This window comes from Dendrobates tinctorius, unplaced genomic scaffold, assembly GCF_039654945.1.
Source record: "Dendrobates tinctorius isolate UK_male_01 unplaced genomic scaffold, ASM3965494v1 ptg000086l, whole genome shotgun sequence".
Taxonomy (NCBI): Eukaryota; Metazoa; Chordata; class Amphibia; order Anura; family Dendrobatidae; genus Dendrobates; species Dendrobates tinctorius.
Window position 1 is genome coordinate 34,638,152 of NW_027361754.1, and position 20,285 is coordinate 34,658,436.

General features: G+C 44.5%; 1 long non-coding RNA gene across 1 annotated transcript; it reads right to left on the reverse strand.

Annotated features, from left to right (window-relative positions):
• Positions 1-15,812: 15,812 nt before the first annotated feature.
• On the reverse strand, positions 15,813-19,633 carry LOC141097834 (uncharacterized). The gene is made up of 2 exons (XR_012234053.1): positions 19,496-19,633; positions 15,813-18,031 (listed from the first exon to the last, which is right to left on the reverse strand). It is a non-coding gene; the product is annotated as an uncharacterized lncRNA (long non-coding RNA).
• Between the last annotated feature and the right edge of the window lie 652 nt (positions 19,634-20,285).

Here is a 20,285-nt window from a genome sequence, read left to right on the forward strand (position 1 = left end):
GTTAATAAATTGTGCAAATTGCCTTCTTCAGAGAGGAAGAGGACTAGAACTCTAGCGCCACCTACTTGAAGTAGCAATCTTAAAAGTCAATATTAACTCTTTAATGACAGAACTGTAGAAAAAAGGACATGGGCCGCAAATCTAAAAATCATATGTAAAATCTTAGGTAAAAATTTACAAAACTGAACATGAGGTTCTTAGTTTAATATTCTGATCACACTGTATGAAGGCCACTACCACGTCACAGTGAACCTCTCAGTGGGTCCCTAGCCTAAAAGATGTACAGTGCGCTAACAACCATCACAGCGACAATGCACCAGGAGAGCACCCAAACTACCAGGCTGAGTCCTGATGACTCCAGGCCACACCGCCCCTCAGACACACCATCACAGCAACAATGAGCCTTGCCACATGACTTAAGATAATGGTCAAACCAGAATCTTGGTTTGCAGACACATGTTTCAGGGTGTTGCCCCACTTCAGAGAAAAAATAGAGAACTGAAATGGTTTTATGAGAGGCCTCTGACTGGGGTCTAAGAGGTAATGTCTCTTTTGGTGGAGAGTGATAAGCCTTATATACCAGTGTAAGGAGACTTATGGACTAGAAGAGCTTTGCATGACCTATAAGTCTCCTTATACTGGCATGTCAGGCATGTCACTCTCCACAAGGAGAAATGTTACCTCTTAGACCTTAATGAATTTGGCACATCATACTCCAATGAGCCCTTGATTAAGTCTTGTGTGCAACACCAGTTTCAATAAAGGCAGGGGCAAACATAGGATATCTAATTGAGGATACCCAAAAGTATTTAGTGCTCATGTCAGTTCTACACACATTTTAAAGGGAATTTCTATTTTTAGGAACATGGTCCCAAAATGTTTTCTTGTAAATCAAATAACAAAGGCATTTGGCACCTATCCTCTCTGGGTCCAGCGCTGGCTCTCTGCTATCGCACCAGTCTCTATGCTTTGGCTGCAGCAGTGACATAACGATTACAGCACACATCACCGCTGAAGCCGATCACTGAGCGCAGTGGCTCATGCTGTCTACATCAACAGAGTGAGAGTTCACATTATCCTTTGCTAATATCAATCCATCACTGTCATTAAAGCAAATTTTACATAAATGACCCAAGCAAAAATAAGAAACTTGAGAAATTTAAGCTCCGAGAAATATGCTTTTTATTCCACTTATGAGCCACATAAGATTCGTTCACCTTCTTGAACTTATCAGTCGCTTGGAAATGAAGTTATTATCTGGTTTGTTCAAAGAGACTGCAAGCTCACTAAAGATTCAAATGATAGCAATCTATTAAGAGTTGAGGAGAGAGTGGAAGACAGAGAAACTTATAGACAGATCTGGAGATTTGTTTTAAGTGTTTTGCTGGATTTACAGCTACACTGCTTGATACTATTGCAAAACATCCTCCTTCTGTTTCTGAGAACGTGCTAGATAGAAAAAGGAGAGCAGGAATCCCTCATGTCTGTATATGCTGTGTATGAGAGACAACATAGCAGCTAGCCTCCACCCATTAGTTCAGAAACAACTGAAAATCAGAGGAACACAAGTGAAAAACGCAGGCTGCAAGTCATATAATGGACAGAAATAGTGTTATTCATTGCCTATGCACACACGACTGATTAGTCCAAAAACTTACCTGAAAGTATGATGCACTTTTACTAAGTTACGAGTTGGTTTACTTTGGTTCTCCGACTTTAAATAAATTAAGCCTTTTATACCAATGCATATACTACATATTTTGCTAAAAACAAGAGCGGGGCAAATCGATTTGCAGGACCCTGATCTAGCAGCCAGGTCAATACTCTATTGCTGCTGAATGGGAGCCCAGGATGCCGTCTCCTACCTCCCGACACCTCCCGATCCTTAAGTTAGCAGACCTGGGGTGCAACATCATTGTTGTGGTGTGACACACGTGATACAACACCATGATGGTTACTCAAAAGAGAATCAAGAATTTCCAACATGTAGGAGGCGATTCACTAATTTCTGCTCAAAACCTACTTCACTTGCCCCAGTATGATAATACTACTACTATTTCTACCCTTGTATTCGAGGAAAAGATTACTTACCAATTTTACAAAAAAGGTAATTTTGTAGTGGAAAAATCAGTGCAATCTCTTTATATCTGATATCTTAACTCATATTATATGAAATCTTTTGAAATTGCCTATCTTTGTAAGAAACTAAATCAATATGGCATTTCTTTTCCACAGTAGGTGAAAAAATATTATATGCTACAAACAGTCCAACGTGGAATCTATCAATTCATTTTGGTTTGTGACCTTGCAGAGCTCATAATCACATTTCCCAGCTCCACAACGAGTACACCAAGAACCAATTTCATGAGAAGTCAGTTTCCATAAAGATTTTGGGCCGTGAGTGGTAACCAAAGATTCAGCGGGGAACCTCTGTGTACATGTGATGAATTAGCAAACAGCTTGTTCATCATGCTTAAACCAATGGATCAATCCCAACAAAATAGCAATGTCTACCATAAATTCACAAGCGCGATTTGAGACCTGAGCAACTCTTATTTGGATGGTTGTTTTTATGGTTGAAAGGGATCAAACCTAGTTTTTACCTAGCACACATCTGTGAACTGTAATGGGTTAATCTATCTTTGCACACTTAATCTTGCATTTACCTTGCAAACTGAGTATTAATAAATATGAGAAAAACTGTCAAAATTTTAATTTTCTAGATTAGCTCAAATTCGGCCATGAAATACAATTTGCATACAATTTATTCAACTGCAAGTAAAAGATGAGGTTTATTATTGTCTGAAGTCGCTCAAAACCCCTAGATATAAAAAATGGAGGAACTGCAAAATATAGAAAAATGTACCTCCCCACTCACTTGTCCTTTCAATGCTGCTCCCCATCTGGTCCTCTTTCTGGCTTTGGCCTTTTCTTCTGTCTTCAAGTGACGTTGCAATATCATGACATCATGGACGTTGCAAAAGATGACATGACTTAAAGGGAATCTGTCACCCCTTTTTTGAGATATCATATAATGATATCATTCAATTGTGTGTCACATAAGGATTCTCTTAGTACTTTTGCTTCCCCCTGACCCCGCACCTTTCATGCATAAATACCTTTTTTATATCGGTTCAGATGTATGTAAACTGCCGCTGTCCGGTCTGCTGGGCGGGGCTTATTCACCTGCTCCCTCCCTCCCTGTCTTGCTCTACACATTTCTTCTTGTGTATGACATCTTTCTAATCTGTTCCCTCATCAGATTCACTAAATCCCTTATTCTTAGAAATGACCACTGGAAGCCTGAAAGCATCAGACACAGCAGATAAATTCCACCTCTGAAATGTTGATAAAACCAGAGCTTTTTTTTAATACATTAATATGCATGGAACACATTTCTGGCCCAATGCTTTTTATGTTTGAAGTGTCCCTCTACCACATTCAGATCATGCTGTCTTCTTGTGGTCAAGCTACGTTGCCAAAATATTACACCACGGGTGGTCTGGAGTGTGTACGCTTAGTAATTTTCAGAAGAACTTTTACTTTATTAATGTTTCACTGCTGAAAACAAGATGCTTGCTGGGGAACCATGTTAACAGTGTGACCTTCATTGGACGCAACAATTATCGATATCAGCAATCTACACAATAATTTATAGCTCAACTCAACAAAAACTATTTTTTCAATAGTGTTTGGAAAACATTCTTTTGCTACCTGGAACAATAAAGTTCAATTTTCTTATGACTGAATTCAACCATTTGTGCAACAGGTTTTTTTTTGGATATTATGTGCCATGTTTCCACCCCTCAGTGTGTCTGGGATGCAGTTATTGACAGCTCGGCCATCTAATCTGGTGTAGGGGTGTGCTGAAGCTGCCAGTGCTTTGATTGACAGCTCCATCAACCAGTCTGCTACAAGGGTGTGCTGAGCTGTCAGTGTGTTGATTGACAGCTCGACTATCCAATCTGATTGGGAGGTGTCAGCTGTGTCCAAATGTTCATTATCATGGGTGCTTCTTAACTGAGCTGTTTCTCCCAGACCTCTGCGAGAAGTACATTCAGCTAGTGAGGTTTGTCTCTATGTGCCTTGAGTCTGTTTGTTGATCCTTTGTTGCCTGACCTTGGACCTCGTTCTGATCATCCATTTGTTTAACCCCTTCTCCTCTGATCCATTAACCTTCTGGAATTCCGACCTCAAAATATTACCTGACCATGCTTTTGTCTCTTCCTTGTGTTTATTTGCTGCATGTATACCAACTCAAACCAAGCTCAATTTTTGTGTTTTTTTTCTTTGTATTTTTGCATTCTGTGCAAGCCAGGCTGTGGCCTCTCTCTCCTGAGCTGGAAATTGTATTTAATGGCTTCCCCTGACTGGTGTCCACTGGTTGAGACCCCGTCCTTTTGTCTACCCTTATTCACACACTGACATCAACTTTGACACATAATAAGGTTTTTAATATTAGACAGTGTAGGACCGCCCTGACCACAGAGTCACCTTGTCGATGGTGGGATGGCTTTTACGCTATACTTGATCAAATACAATATTACTAAGAACTAGAGTTGAGCGAAACGGGTCGAAAAATTTCAAAAGTCGCCGACGTTTGGCAAAGTCAGGTTTCATGAAACGAAACCCGACCCTAGGATGAGGTCGGCCACGAGGTCGGCGACTTACGCGCCAAAGTCGCGTTTCAAAAGTTTGTTTTGCGCTCTTTTTCAGCCAATCAGGATCCACGGACACTGTGGGCAACGTGATGACATAGGCAGGGGTCACCACCATCTTTCAGAAGGGCATGCAAGTGATTGGCTTGCTTTGGTGGGCATCACAGGGGGTATAAAAGGGCGTGCACGCCGACCGCCATCTTACTTCTGCCGATCTCAGTATAGGGAGAGGTTGCTGCTGATTCTGTAGGGAGAGCGTTAGGCAGGGAAGAAGACAAAAAAACTGCTTCTGCTGCTAGCGATTTGGCCTGCACAACACACCAGTCACTGTGTGTGCAGTGCAAGGGGAGGCTATATAGTGGTGTATCAGTGGTGTTGGTTGTTGGGCTGCCTTCTAAGGCTTCCTGACATTCCTGCATTGCTGTTTACCCACTGCTCCGCAAACTGCTTTTTTAAAAGCAATCCCAATTTTTTTTTTTGTCCTGCTGACAAGAAAAAAAAACTGCTTCTGCTGCTAGCAATTTGGCCTGCACAACACACCAGTCACTGTGTGTGCAGTGCAAGGGGAGGCTATATTGTGGTGTATCAGTGGTGTTGGTTGTTGGGCTGCCTTTTAAGGCTTCCTGACAGGCTGGCATTGCTGTTTACCCACTGCTCCGCAAACTGCTTTTTTAAAAGCAATCCAATCTCCCTTATCCTCTAGTCACTTTTGTCACAGCTGTGCCATCGAGCCTGTGACAGAGCGCTCAGATATCAGTGGGCCTCACACAATCCAAAAGTGTCCAGTGTCCAAAAGTGTGTGCAGAGATTCAAAATCTCCCTTATCCTCTAGTCACTTTGGTCACAGCTGTGCCATCGAGCCTGTCACATAGCGCTCAGATATTCATTGGGCCTCACACAATCCAAAAGTGTCCAGTGTCCAAAAGTGTGTGCAGAGATTCAAAATCTCCCTTATCCTCTAGTCACTTTGGTCACAGCTGTGCCATCGAGCCTGTCACATAGCGCTCAGATATTCATTGGGCCTCACACAATCCAAAAGTGTCCAGTGTCTAAAAGTGTGTGCAGAGATTCAAAATCTCCCTTATCCTCTAGTCACTTTGGTCACAGCTGTGCCATCGAGCCTGTGACATAGCGCTCAGATATCAGTGGGCCTCACACAATCCAAAAGTGTCCAGTGTCCAAAAGTGTGTCCAGAGATTCAAAATCTCCCTTATCCTTTAGTCACTTTGGTCACAGCTGTGCCATCGAGCCTGTCACATAGCGCTCAGATATTCATTGGGCCTCACACAATCCAAAAGTGTCCAGTGTCCAAAAGTGTGTGCAGAGATTCAAAATCTCCCTTATCCTCTAGTCACTTTGGTCACAGCTGTGCCATCGAGCCTGTCACATAGCGCTCAGATATTCATTGGGCCTCACACAATCCAAAAGTGTCCAGTGTCTAAAAGTGTGTGCAGAGATTCAAAATCTCCCTTATCCTCTAGTCACTTTGGTCACAGCTGTGCCATCGAGCCTGTGACATAGCGCTCAGATATCAGTGGGCCTCACACAATCCAAAAGTGTCCAGTGTCCAAAAGTGTGTCCAGAGATTCAAAATCTCCCTTATCCTTTAGTCACTTTGGTCACAGCTGTGCCATCGAGCCTGTCACATAGCGCTCAGATATTAATTGGGCCTCACACAATCCAAAAGTGTCCAGTGTCCAAAAGTGTGTGCAGAGATTCAAAATCTCCCTTATCCTCTAGTCACTTTGGTCACAGCTGTGACATCGAGCCTGTCACATAGCGCTCAGATATTCATTGGGCCTCACACAATCCAGAAGTGTCCAGTGTCCAAAAGTGTGTGCAGAGATTCAAAATCTCCCTTATCCTCTAGTCACTTTGGTCACAGCTGTGCCATCGAGCCTGTCACATAGCGCTCAGATATCAGTGGGCCTCACACAATCCCAAAGTGTCCAGTGTCCAAAAGTGTGTGCAGAGATTCAAAATCTCCCTTATCCTCTAGTCAATTTGGTCACAGCTGTGCTATCGAGCCTGTGACATAGCGCTCAGGTATCAGTGGGCCTCACACAATCCAAAAGTGTCCAGTGTCCAAAAATGTGTGCAGAGATTCAAAATCTCCCTTATCCTCTAGTCACTTTGGTCACAGCTGTGCCATCGAGCCTGTCACATAGCGCTCAGATATCAGTGGGCCTCACACAATCCAAAAGTGTCCAGTGTCCACAAGTGTCTGCAGAAATTCAAAATCTCCCCTGTCCTATAGACACCTTGTACCTTGCTTTACATTACTATATAGTTTGTTGGATTTTGTCTACATTTCTACCAAAAATGAGGAAGGCTGGTGGAAGAGGCTGTGGAATTGGGCGGGGGTTGGCAGCTGGTAATGATGGTGTTGGTGGTGGATCTGATGGTAGTGGCAAGAGCAAAATAGGACCGAATGCTGGAGGTGTTGAGCCTGCGTCATCGTCTGGCTACATAAGGCTTCGAACGCTTAGTTTTCTAGGAGTTGGCAAACCGCTTTTAAAGCCAGAGTATCAGGAAAAAGTTTTGTCTTACATTGCTGACTCAGCCTCCAGCTCTATCGCCTCCTCTTCTTCAGTTGTAAAAAGTAAAAGCACTGAGTCGTCATTGGAGGCTCATGTTCATGAACCACACCTTTCCTTGTGTCCTTCACCCCAACCAAGATTGAAGGATGACGCAGGCCATACTACTGATTACTCCATGGAGCTGTTTTCACATACCATGCCTGGATTATATATGTCAAATGGTGAATTACCCAGGCCAAGATGAATCTGACATGGAGTGCACTGATGCACAGCCGCTGATGGATGATTCTGCTGGTACATTCACTCAGAGCACTACATTGTCCTCGCAGTGTACAGAGCCAGATTCTGACCCTGATGAGACTCAGGTGCCCCTTCCCGCACACTTTACTACCATACACGGTGACACAGAGGAAGGTGCACATGACATAGAAGAGGAGGTGATGGATGACCCAGTTGTTGACCCAGATTGGCATCCATTGGGGGAAGAGGGTGCTGCTTCCAATAGCTCAGATGAGGAGCATCCACAGCAGACATCGACATCGCAACAGCTGTTATCTGGGAGGCCCATAGCACTCCAAAGACAGGTTCCAAACATCAAAAGAGTTGCTGGACAGCTTGTCCAGAGGGTCAAAAGATCACAGCGTGCTAGGCCGCAAAATGTCTGCCAAAGTAGGAAGAGTGCAGTGTGGCACTTTTTTGAACAAAATCCTCATGATCAGGCCAAGGTTATCTGTAAGAAGTGCGCAAAGACCTTTAGCCGAGGGAAAAATCTGAAAAATTTGAATACCAGTTGCATGCTTAGACATTTAACCAGCATGCACTTGCAAGCGTGGACACAACACCAAACCTCAAGTGCCACATGTGCAACTGATCACAACGAAGGTAGTCAGCAACGCTACATTGTTTCCCCCACTGTAAGCCCACCGGTTAGCACAGCAGCAAATGTTGAGGTGTCGTTGCAAGGCCACAGCAGTCAGGGAATCCCACTGTTGTATCAACGAAAGACTGATTCTAGGCCATCAGAAAGAACACCAACTCCATCACCATCATCAACCCTCTCTCAGTCCGCCCTGTCCACCGCTACTTCCACCATATGCAGCTCTCAAGTCCAGCTCACCCTCCCAGACACTATGAGTAGGTCAAGAAAGTACTCAGTCTCTCATCCGTGTACACTGGGTTTGAACGCCCACATTGCCAAACTAATCTCGTTTGAGATGATGCCCTTTCGGTTGGTGGAAAGCACAGCTTTCCGCAAACTCATGGCCTATGCAGTACCACGCTATGACCTACCCAGTCGCCACTTCTTCTCTCGCAAAGACATCCCAGCCCTCCACCATCATGTGAAAGACCGCATTGTCCATGCACTCAAGCAGTCAGTGAGCGGAAAGGTGCACCTCACAACTGATGCATGGTCCAGTCGGCATGGCCAGGGCCGTTACGTGTCCATCACTGTGCACTGGGTTAATGTGGTGGATGCAGGGTCCACAGGGGACAGCGGTGGTGGGACAGTGCTGCCTAGCCCACGGTATAGGAAACAGTAGGCTGTAGGCGTTCGACCCTCCTCCTCCTCCTCCAGAAGCGAAAGCTCGTCCACAGAGCGCAGTCGTACGAGCACTCCATCTGCAGCTGCCACTGTTGCACACGATGTGTCCCCCTATCGAGCAGCTAGTGGAAAGCGTCAGCAGGCTGTGTTGCAGATGATGTGTTTGGGCAACAGACACACCGCCGAGGTGCTGGCCGAGTACTTGAAGCGACAAACTGAGTCATGGCTGGGCAGTGTACATCTTGAGGCAGGCAAGGTAGTTAGTGATAACGGCCGTAATTTTGTGGCAGCCATAGCCCTTTCAAAACTCAGCCACATACCTTGCTTGGCTCACACCTTGAACCTGGTGGTGCAGTGCTTCCTCAAAAATTATCCGGAGTTAACAGCCCTGCTCCAGAAGGTGCGAAGACTGTGCGCGCACATCCGCCGGTCGCCTGTACACTCCGTTTGTATGCAGAAGCTGCAGCGATTGCTCCACCTTCCCAACCACCGCCTCATTATCGACATTGCAACAAGGTGGAACTCCACCCTGCACATGGTGGAGCGGCTGTGTGAGCAGAGGCAGGCCATAATGCATTTGTGGGAGGATACACGGCCAGGCACTTTGAGAGCAGACATGGAGTTGACAGGTGTGCAGTGGTCGAAGCTGAAAGACCTCTGTAAAGTCCTTCAGTGTTTTGAGGAATGCACACGGCTGGTAAGCGCAGACGACGCCATCCTAAGCATGAGCATCCCACTTATGCGTCTGCTCATGCAAACTTTGACGCACCTTAAGGAGCAGGCGTCTGCAGCCAATGTTGATGAGGAGGAAGAGGAGGAGGGAATCCTTGATGACATTCAGCCATTGTCTGCTCAGGGACCTCTCCTAGACGAGGTGGAGGAAGAAGAGGAGGAGGAGGATGATGATGGGGATGATTACTTAGGGGAGGAGGATGCATCTCGTGGGGCAAGTGAAAATGTTGGCGTGGCAAGGTCTGGTACAGGGTTTGTGCGTGACTGGAGGGATGTGGATTTGCCAGAAAGTGCTCCTCCACCCAGCACTCGCAGTGCATCATTGACACCGGGAACATTGGCCCACATGTCAGATTATGCCTTGCAGATCCTAAAAAAGGACCCCCGCATTGCCAAAATGATGAACGATGACGACTACTGGTTGGCCAGCATCCTGGATCCACGCTATAAAGGCAAATTACAAAACATCATGCCACAGGAGAACCTTGACCTAATATTGGCTAATAAACAAGCAACCCTGGTAAATCGGTTGCTTGAGGCATTCCCAGCACACAGCAGCGGTGATGGTTCTCACACGAGCCGTACGGGCCGGGGGCAGCTTGGCAGAGGTGTTCGTGGTGCACACAGCAGAAGTGGCGTTGGAGACAGGGGTTTCATGACAATGTTGTGGACTGATTTTTCAAATACCGCTCACACAACTGGTAATACTGCATCGATGGAAAGTGACAGGAGACAGCAGTTGTCAACTATGGTTGCAAACTACTTTTCCTCCCATATCGATGTTCTCCCACACAGGTCATTCCCCTTTGACTATTGGGCCGCTAAACTGGACACCTGGCCTGAATTGGCCCAATATGCCTTACAGGAGCTCGCTTGCCCAGCTGCAAGTGTGCTATCGGAAAGAGTCTTCAGTGCAGCTGGATCAATCCTGACAGAAAAAAGGACCCGTCTGTCAACCCAAAATGTGGATGATCTAACCTTCATTAAAATGAACCATGCATGGGTTTCCAAGGATTTTGTCCCACCTTCCCCTGATGACACATAGGGTGACAGAAAAATGGCTTGCTTTGGTCCACCTCTTCCTGGGACTTCACCTATTTCGCCTTTTTCATCAGCTGAATGTCCAACATCAACATTTGCCACTTTCTAAAACTCCCTAACTGTGCTGCCTCCCCCCCCCATGGCCGGGGTCACCACCTAGCGCACGACACCGTGCGAGTGCCGTTGCCCTGGACAGGTGGGTAGGCCGACTCTTGGGCGCGGGCACTGGCACAGGGTCCCTCATGGTGCAATCAAGTGTCTCTGACGGTGGTGGTGCACACCCGCCGTCAGACACACCGCTGTACTATGAGGGGCCCAGTGCCAGTACCGACGCCCACGAGTGGGCCCCCCTTGCTTGGGCAGGGCCCCAGCATTTGCAATCTTTACCTCTCCCTGCTCCTCCGCTGTGTAATCTGGGCCGTCAAATCCATACTGTGCCTGACACCGTCTGAGCCTGCCTCCTGATATATAGACATATATTTTGAATGTGTACGCTATCCATACATGTTAACTGGGATACGGTACCCTTTCTAACCTTTGTGCAATCACGTGCAATCCATACTGGGCCTAACACCGTCTGAGCCTGCCTCCTGAGACATATATTTTGAATGTGTACGCTATCCATACATGTTATCCGGGGATACGGTACCCTTTCTAACCTTTGTGCAATCACGTGCAATCCATACTGGGCCTAACACCGTCTGAGCCTGCCTCCTGAGACATATATTTTGAATGTGTACGCTATCCATACATGTTATCCGGGGATACGGTACCCTTTCTAACCTTTGTGCAATCACGTGCAATCCATACTGGGCCTAACACCGTCTGAGCCTGCCTCCTGAGACATATATTTTGAATGTGTACGCTATCCATACATGTTATCCGGTGATACGGTACCCTTTCTAACCTTTGTGCAATCACATGCAATCCATACTGGGCCTAACACCGTCTGAGCCTGCCTCCTGAGACATATATTTTGAATGTGTACGCTATCCATACATGTTATCCGGGGATACGGTACCCTTTCTAACCTTTGTGCAATCACGTGCAATCCATACTGGGCCTAACACCGTCTGAGCCTGCCTCCTGAGACATATATTTTGAATGTGTACGCTATCCATACATGTTATCCGGGGAAACGGTACCCTTTCTAACCTTTGTTCAATCACGTGCAATCCATACTGGGCCTAACACCGTCTGAGCCTGCCTCCTGAGACATATATTTTGAATGTGTACGCTATCCATACATGTTATCTGGGGATACGGTACCCTTTCTAACCTTTGTGCAATCACATGCAATCCATAATGGGCCTAACACCGTCTGAGCCTGCATCCTGAGACATATATTTTGAATGTGTACGCTATCCATACATGTTATCCGGGGAAACGGTACCCTTTCTAACCTTTATGCAATCACGTGCAATCCATACTGGGCCTAACACCGTCTGAGCCTGCCTCCTGATGTATAGACATATATTTTGAATGTGTACGCTATCCATACATGTTATCTGGGGATACGGTACCCTTTCTAACCTTTGTGCAATCACGTTCAATCCATACTGGGCCTAACACCGTCTGAGCCTGCCTCCTGAGACATATATTTTGAATGTGTACGCTATCCATACATGTTATCCGGGGAAACGGTACCCTTTCTAACCTTTGTGCAATCCATACTGGGCCTAACACCGTCTGAGCCTGCCTCCTGAGACATATATTTTGAATGTGTACGCTATCCATACATGTTATCTGGGGATACGGTACCCTTTCTAACCTTTGTGCAATCACGTGCAATCCATACTGGGCCTAACACCGTCTGAGCCTGCCTCCTGAGACATATATTTTGAATGTGTACGCTATCCATACATGTTATCCAGGGATACGGTACCCTTTCTCACCTTTGTGCAATCACGTGTAATCCATACTGGGCGTGAGAACGGCTGGCGAGCTGTTAAGCAAGCTACAGCACCTGTGGTTTGCACACGTAAGTTTTTCATTTTTTCAGGAATGACGGTTAGGCCTAATTCCGGAACTGCAGTTGACCTGCACTTACTGGGAAATCATTGTTCGCGGGTAATAATTGTAATCAGTGATCCCCATCACTAACGTTGTTCAGCGGGTTATCTGCACCTGTAAGTGACAAACGCTGGCCTTTTCAGTGTAGCGCACATGCAGCCACGGACATGTAAGGGCATGACACACCAGTTATTGGCCAATCTCATGTGCCAGAGCCTCACGTGTCCCTCTAGTAAGCCGGACTCGGACCGCGGGGCATGACGGAGTCTCGTTCGTTAACGGAATTAAGCTTGCAATGTGTGCATCTGTTCTGTAGCTGGCATGGTTGAGGTTTCCCAGGTGGAGTCGAATTTAACCGTAGGCTCCACTCCTGGTGGTGCCCTTCTGGACATTCCTTTAAGGTTCAGCTTTGCAACCATACTGCCCACGTAAAACAAACACTTTGCCTTCATGAACGCTGTTTGGAGGGTCATGACTCGTGGGAATAACGCCGCCCAATCAGTTAACCTGCTAGAGAGATCCTTCGTTGCTCCCAAGCATAACATCACACTCCCCAGGAAGAAGGTAATGCCACTGTGGCGATCGTACTCCTGGGGGCGACACAAGTGCACTGATGCCCAGCCACTGCTCTATGAATCTGCTGGTACATTGACCCAGACCACTACATTCCCCTCGCACGCTACCCGGCCTGAATCTGACCCTGATGAAACTCAGGTTACCCTTCCCATATACAGTTCCATCTTACACGGTGACAAAGAGGAAGCTGCAGATGAAAGTGCAGGTTCGGCCCACCCGCCATCAGACACACCACCGTACTATCAGGGGCCCTGTGCCAGTGCCGTCGCCAATGAGTGGGCCCCCCCTGCTTGCCCAGGATCACAGCACTTGCAAAGTTGAAATACTGTGCAGTGAGATGGAAGATGGGGACGACGAGGAGTCTAGACTAGTACAGGGATTCCCTAGCGAGGAGACTTATTTGATTGTTTTCAATGTTGGGACAGCAATTTTTGGGGAGCACTATACTCTGGAGAATGATAGATGGGGCCCACCATACACTGGAACATTCCAAAGGTGGACATCAGACACTGGAGCTGCATTTACAGGGCCCATTATACACTAGAGCATTAGAAATGGGGCCCATTATGTTTGGAGCATTATTTGGGCCCATAAGACAGTGGAGCTTCATCCATGGGGACCAACATATACTGTAGCATTATGTGGAGCTCATCATATACTGTTTCAAACATTATATGGGACCAATGATTCTGTATGGAGAAATAGATGGGCCTCGTCATGAGATGTAAAAAGTGAGGTATTTTTCATTGTACTATACCGCTATTTCTCTGCCGTATCGTAGCATGATGAGTTGTGGTATGTGTTAAAGGGGCGCTCTTTCGCCCAGGGCACATGAAAACCTGCAGCCAGCCCTCCCCCCCCACAACTTTAGCCAAATAACCCCCATTTTTCAGTGCGTAACTTGTATTATGAAGTTAATTAAGGTTGACAAGCTTAAGTAAGAAGAATTGATGCTTTTGGCATTCAAATGGGCACTGTAGGTGTGTTTCCTGTCCTCCTCTCACTGCCGACTTTTATTCCCCATTGACTTACATTGGGTTTCGTGTTTCGGGACGACCCCGACTTTTCCCTATAATCGGACGATCTTGCTCGACCCGACTTTTGGAAAAGTCGGGTTTCACGAAACGAAATGCGACCCTAAAAAACCAAAAGTCGCTCAACTCTACTAAGAACTCTGTATTACTTAAATGCACTTTTGCTTTTTATTTATTTAATTACACCAGGGTTTATCTAATTTTGTCTTTTGTAGGTTTTGTATGCTTTATGGCCATGTGAACATGCATTTATATGCTACATGTATACCAACTTAAACCAAGCTCATTTTTTGTGTTTTTTTATTTGTATTTTTGCATTCTGTGCAAACCAGGGTGTGGCCTCCCTCTCCTAAGCTGGAAATTGTATTTAAAGGCTTCCCCTGACTGACATCCACTGGTTGGGACCCGGTCCTTTTGTTTGCCCTTATTCACACACTGACATCAACTTTGACACATGATAGGGTTTTTAATATTTGACAGTGTAGGACCGCCCTGATCACAGAGTCGCCTTGTCGATGGTGGGACAGCTTTTATGCTATATTTGATCAAATACAGTATTACTAAGAACTCTGTATTACTTAAATGCACTTTTGCTTTTTATTTATTTAATTACACCAGGGTTTTTGTCTTTTGTAGGTTTTGTTTCTGTTTATAATGTACCCTCCTGGCTTCTGACCTTGGACTCCTTGACTATCCTGACTCACGGCTAGGCCATGAGAAGTGACTAGCGTCACATTATGGGGCTTTTTTGTTATGTCTTGTCTCTGATAGCTGAATTGACAAATCTGCCCCATCTCTGGGAAATAACAGTGATGAAGCCGACATGGAGGTGCTGCTGCCAAAATTCAGCCTCTGTGACTTGCAGGTATATTAGGGATATACTGGGAGATCTGCACTGCACTTGGTTGGCTTATATCTAGTCTCCTCTCTGTTCTCAGTACCCCACAAAAAACGGATCCTTTAAACTGAGCATTCCTGTTTCTCTGCTCCACTAAAATCCTCAGCGAATAGTGTCTTGCTAAATTTTCTCCCAAATTAGGTTATTTACCTTAACTTACGTAGCGCTCACTGGCATCCCAACCAGGCAAAGATTATTGACAATCTATTATTTTAGCAAGCAATCATTTTGTTTTACATAGCACATGAATAGTCTCATTGATTTAAAAACGACAGTTATGACATGAAAGATTTCAGCATCAATAATAATTACCGAGTTATTGTAGCATCACCCTTCACATCGGGGGACCTCTCGATCAGCGGGAAGGGGTTTTCCTCGGTAAGCATCACAGACTAAGTGCGTCCACTTGAATCGTCTGGAAAGTCCCCACCCGCTGAGGAGGTCAGTACTTTTTATAATATTAATTGGAATGATCACGCACTGACATGCGCAGTGAATCAGGTTTTTTTTCACATTCCTCCTTTATCTCAGTTGGTTTGGTTCTCACATTCCTCCCTTCCAACTTCCACAACAATTCCTGAGCAGGTGGTTGCTTTTCACATTCCTGAGTGTGTGCTCTCCTCAAGGTAGGAAAAGTTCAGATTCCGGTCACAATCCATAGTATCCAAATGGATGTTTCAATGTACTGCAATCATTATCTTATTGACTGGTTGCCTATCTATACCAGTCTCTCACTCATGCATATCCCATTTGTATCACAATCGGTCCTTGATTGCAGTCTTTTAAACACCATCTTTATAGGACACCATGAGCACTTGTGGTTTCTTGCAACACATTTTGTAAGCTATATATGGACCATTAAATCGAGGCATTCAATAATACAAATTTTCTGGTACCTCCAATATCAATGGGGCCACTACATATCTACACATTACATCTGATTTGGTAACATTACATACATAAATTACTCCAGTACAATATATATCATTGCAAACCATTTTGGAGGATTGTATTGATCACGGTCCTCCACGCTTGTTCATTAAATTAAATTTGTTAGTAACATTCTGTAAATTCAGCATAATAGTGTCTATTCCAACCTGCATGCTAACTGGCTGCCATATTGTAGGCATCCGCTTATCTTGCAAAGTCAAAACATCTTCAACATCATTTATTTCAACCTTTCCAGTATTCTTGTGCACCGCATATATAGATCGGTATCTCCTTTGATTTCAGGGCTCCAGCCCAGAAAGTTCCATCAAATGCAATATTTAGAAAGTAACACCTTTGATTTGCTTCACAAATAAAATTATCTTGATTCCTGGATTTGGTCGAATTGACCCATCCCCATCCCATCATTCCTTTTCTGGTATTCGTCACCTTTTTCCCCGACGTCCGAGCGTCACTTTAAGGAACTGCCAAATTCACGATACCAAGGATTCCAAGGGTTGTCAACAGTTTTTGATTCTAAAATAAAACTAAAACAGTATTATTCCCGCAAATCACACTTCCACTCCTGGCCTCGGAACGTACTCCTTCCTGAATTTTGTAGTCAGACAGATTCCAGGAGTCCAGGCACCGATGCTGTCCAAACACGCGAGCCCAAGGATTCCACTTAACCATATTTGAAGATTTGGAATCTATAAAATCAATAATCAACATTATTCTCTCAAATAACATTTTTCTTGTGGGATATATTCCCATTTTTTCTACTCCTGGCCTCATAATTAACAGGGTATGGTCTTTGCCTATTGCTATCACTTCAGCCTCTGAAGGCGGTCCTTGGGTATTTTGAACCCAGATTTTGGCTCCCACATTAGTGATGTTAGAAGAGCCAAAACCTTTTGAGCCTCTGATCGTTAATTCTGAAGGGGCTGTTCCCTCTTGCACATCTGACAAATTTATTGGAATCAAAAGCATTTGCGCAATACGCTGTCCTTTCTCCAAAATTAGAGGCTCATTCCCCAAATGTATCATTAATACTTTGATTTCTCCTTGATAATCTGCATCTATGACTCCTCCCACCACCATGGCCCCCTTTAATGCCAAACTAGACCTAGTGGCTATCTGTCCATAGTGGTCCTTTGGAATCTGACACCCCAATCCTGTAGCTATTGGTTTTACTTTCCCCTGTGGGATCACAACAGTTTTCAATGCACTCAAATCCAAACCTGCTGAATGTGGAGTTGCTTGTTCCGGTATTCGTGCTTCTTGATCAGTTTTCCACCATATGACGGACCTTATCAGGTGTGCCTCATGTATGGTGAGATTGGGTGTAAGCATCCTCATGAGAGGAGTCATAGAGTCTGTGATAGGCCTGTTGTTAATTATCTGTAAAGCCTCACTCAAATTGTCTCTCCATTGTCCATACTGTGTATCAGATTGATTAAGTTTTCTCAATGTGGATTTTAATAATCCATTCATTCTTTCCACCAAACCTGCTGCTTGTGGATAGTAAGGTATATGATATACCCATTGTATATTGTTGTCCTGAGCATATTTTTTAATGGCATCTCCAGTGAAATGAGATCCATTATCAGTTTGAATTTGTAAGGGGACCCCATAATACTGTGTTATTATCTCTAAGGTCCGCTCTGTGCTCCATTGGGTGGCTGCTTTACACGGAAAGCCCACCATCAGTCCTGAATATGTATCTACCGCAGTACAGACATACTTACACCCCCTACTCTCTGACAAAGGGCCGATGAAATCCATTTGCCATATCTGAGCAGGTAACTGGCCTCTGCCTATGTGTCCCATTACGGTGTGTGGTACCTCTCGTTTTTGTGAATGTTGACATATTGGGCAATGTTGTATAGTTTGTTTTATTATGTCAAGTGTCAGAGGCACACCTCTCTCCTGGGCCCACCTGTAAGTGGCTTTTTCTCCAAGATGTCCGCTTTTCTGATGAGCCCAAACGGCTGTACCTTGCAGCCATGCTTCTTTTTCTCCAGCATCAATCTCAGTAGTATTTTGTCGAATAGCAGCTGCTTTATCTGCTTCAGAGTTAAACAAACGTTCAAGTGAGTCAATTGGCATATGAGCATCAACATGAAAGACAGTGGTAAGCGTCTCTTGCACCATTTCCTCCAAATATTGCCACACTTCCCTACCCCAAATTTCTTTACCATGAATCATCCAATTATGCTTTTTCCATCCCATGATCCAAGTAGCTAATCCATTAGCCACTGACCATGAATCAGTATACAGATAACATTCTGAAACTTGTTCATGTTTCAAAGCCAAAAACAACAACAAAAAAAACCCATATAATTCAGCATATTGACTGCTTTTCCATTTTCTTTTCCAGTATTCCAGGAACTTTTACTGCAGTTTTTTTTTTTTTTTTTTTCCATCTACATTCTGATAATGTTCTCACTTGTCTTTTTACAACCAGGTGTTACATTCTAACACCACTTTCTGCCCTCCTACTTCTGTTATCTTTTGTTCCAATTGAGAGCACTTCCTCTGCATTTGTTGATTCCGCTCATGCATCGCGCGATATGCACTGAGCAGAATCCAAGTTCGTCGCCCAAGCGACACAACATCACCCGCCTTGGCGGGGACACCCATGAGTACATTAACAACATCATGGGTTAACTGTATCACCTGCCTTTGCAGGGAAAACCTCGAGTAACTAAACAACATCGAGGGGTTATCTGCCTCACCTGCCTTTGCAGGGATCCCCATGAGTAAACCAACAACATCATGGGTTAACTGCATCACCTGCCTTTGCAGGGAAAACCTCGAGTAACTAAACAACATCGAGGGGTTATCTGCATCACCTGCCTTTGCAGAGATCCCCATGAGTACACTAACAACATCATGGGGCTCTGAGCCCTTGAGTTTATTATCCTATGCCTCTGCAAGTCCACTACTCCCCAATTCATGCGCTATTATATCATACAGAGCTTCGGTCCAGCCAGGAACCTCCGTTTTTTCCTCAACTTTTCTTTATTACTTCGCCTGAACATTGTAACAAAAATTTGGCAAAATGCCAAATGCTGATTTTTTGCACAAAGAAACCTTAACTAATATTCCGTATTTTGACAAAAAATAGAATTTCAAAATTATATTCAGGCAAAAAGTTATTTAGGATTTTCCAAAATTGGCTTTCTGCCAAATAGATGCAACCTATCACAACTTTACAATTATCACTTCTCCAGACTATAGAACATACCAAAAACCTTCCTAGTTACAACTACAAAAATCTTTTTACTCAAAAGCCTGAAATTTGAAAAATCCTGCCGACTACGCCAATTTATGTCTTGCTAAATTTTCTCCCAAATTAGGTTATTTACCTTAACTTACGTAGCGCTCACTGGCATCCCAACCAGGCAAAGATTATTGACAATCTTTTATTTTAGCAAGCAATCATTTTGTTTTACATAGCACATGAATAGTCTCATTGATTTAAAAACGACAGTTATGACATGAAAGATTTCAGCATCAATAATAATTACCGAGTTATTGTAGCATCACCCTTCACATCGGGGGACCTCTCGATCAGCGGGAAGGGGTTTTCCTCGGTAAGCATCACAGACTAAGTGCGTCCACTTGAATCGTCTGGAAAGTCCCCACCCGCTGAGGAGGTCAGTACTTTTTATAGAGCCAAAAGTTTTACCATAACCAGGTTCCAAGCATCATGTTCCCACATGCTTTATGCATCTATTAGCCCTCTGTGTCTGTACTGTTACACACTTAACATTATGGCTGGTCCATACAATCAGGGCAACTGTTACCACCCACCTTTCGTGTCTACCTCTTTCCTCATAGACTAAGCTTGCGAGCAGGGCCCTCACTCCTCTTGGTATTTGTTATAATCTACTGTATGTGATTATTGTTATGCTGTAATGTCTATTGTCTGTACAAATCCCCTCTGAAATGTAAAGTGCTGCGGAATATGTCGGCGCTATAAAAATAAAATTTATTATTATTATTATTATTTATAATATTAATTGGAATGATCACGCACTGACATGCGCAGTGAATCAGGTTTTTTTTCACATTCCTCCTTTATCTCAGTTGGTTTGGTTCTCACATTCCTCCCTTCCAACTCCCACAACAATGCCTGAGCAGGTGGTTGCTTTTCACATTCCTGAGTGTGTGCTCTCCTCATGGTAGGAAAAGTTCAGATTCCGGTCACAATTCATAGTATCCAAATGGATGTTTCAATGTACTGCAATCACTATCTTATTGACTGGATGCCTATCTATACCAGTCTCTCACTCATGCATATCCCATTTGTATCAC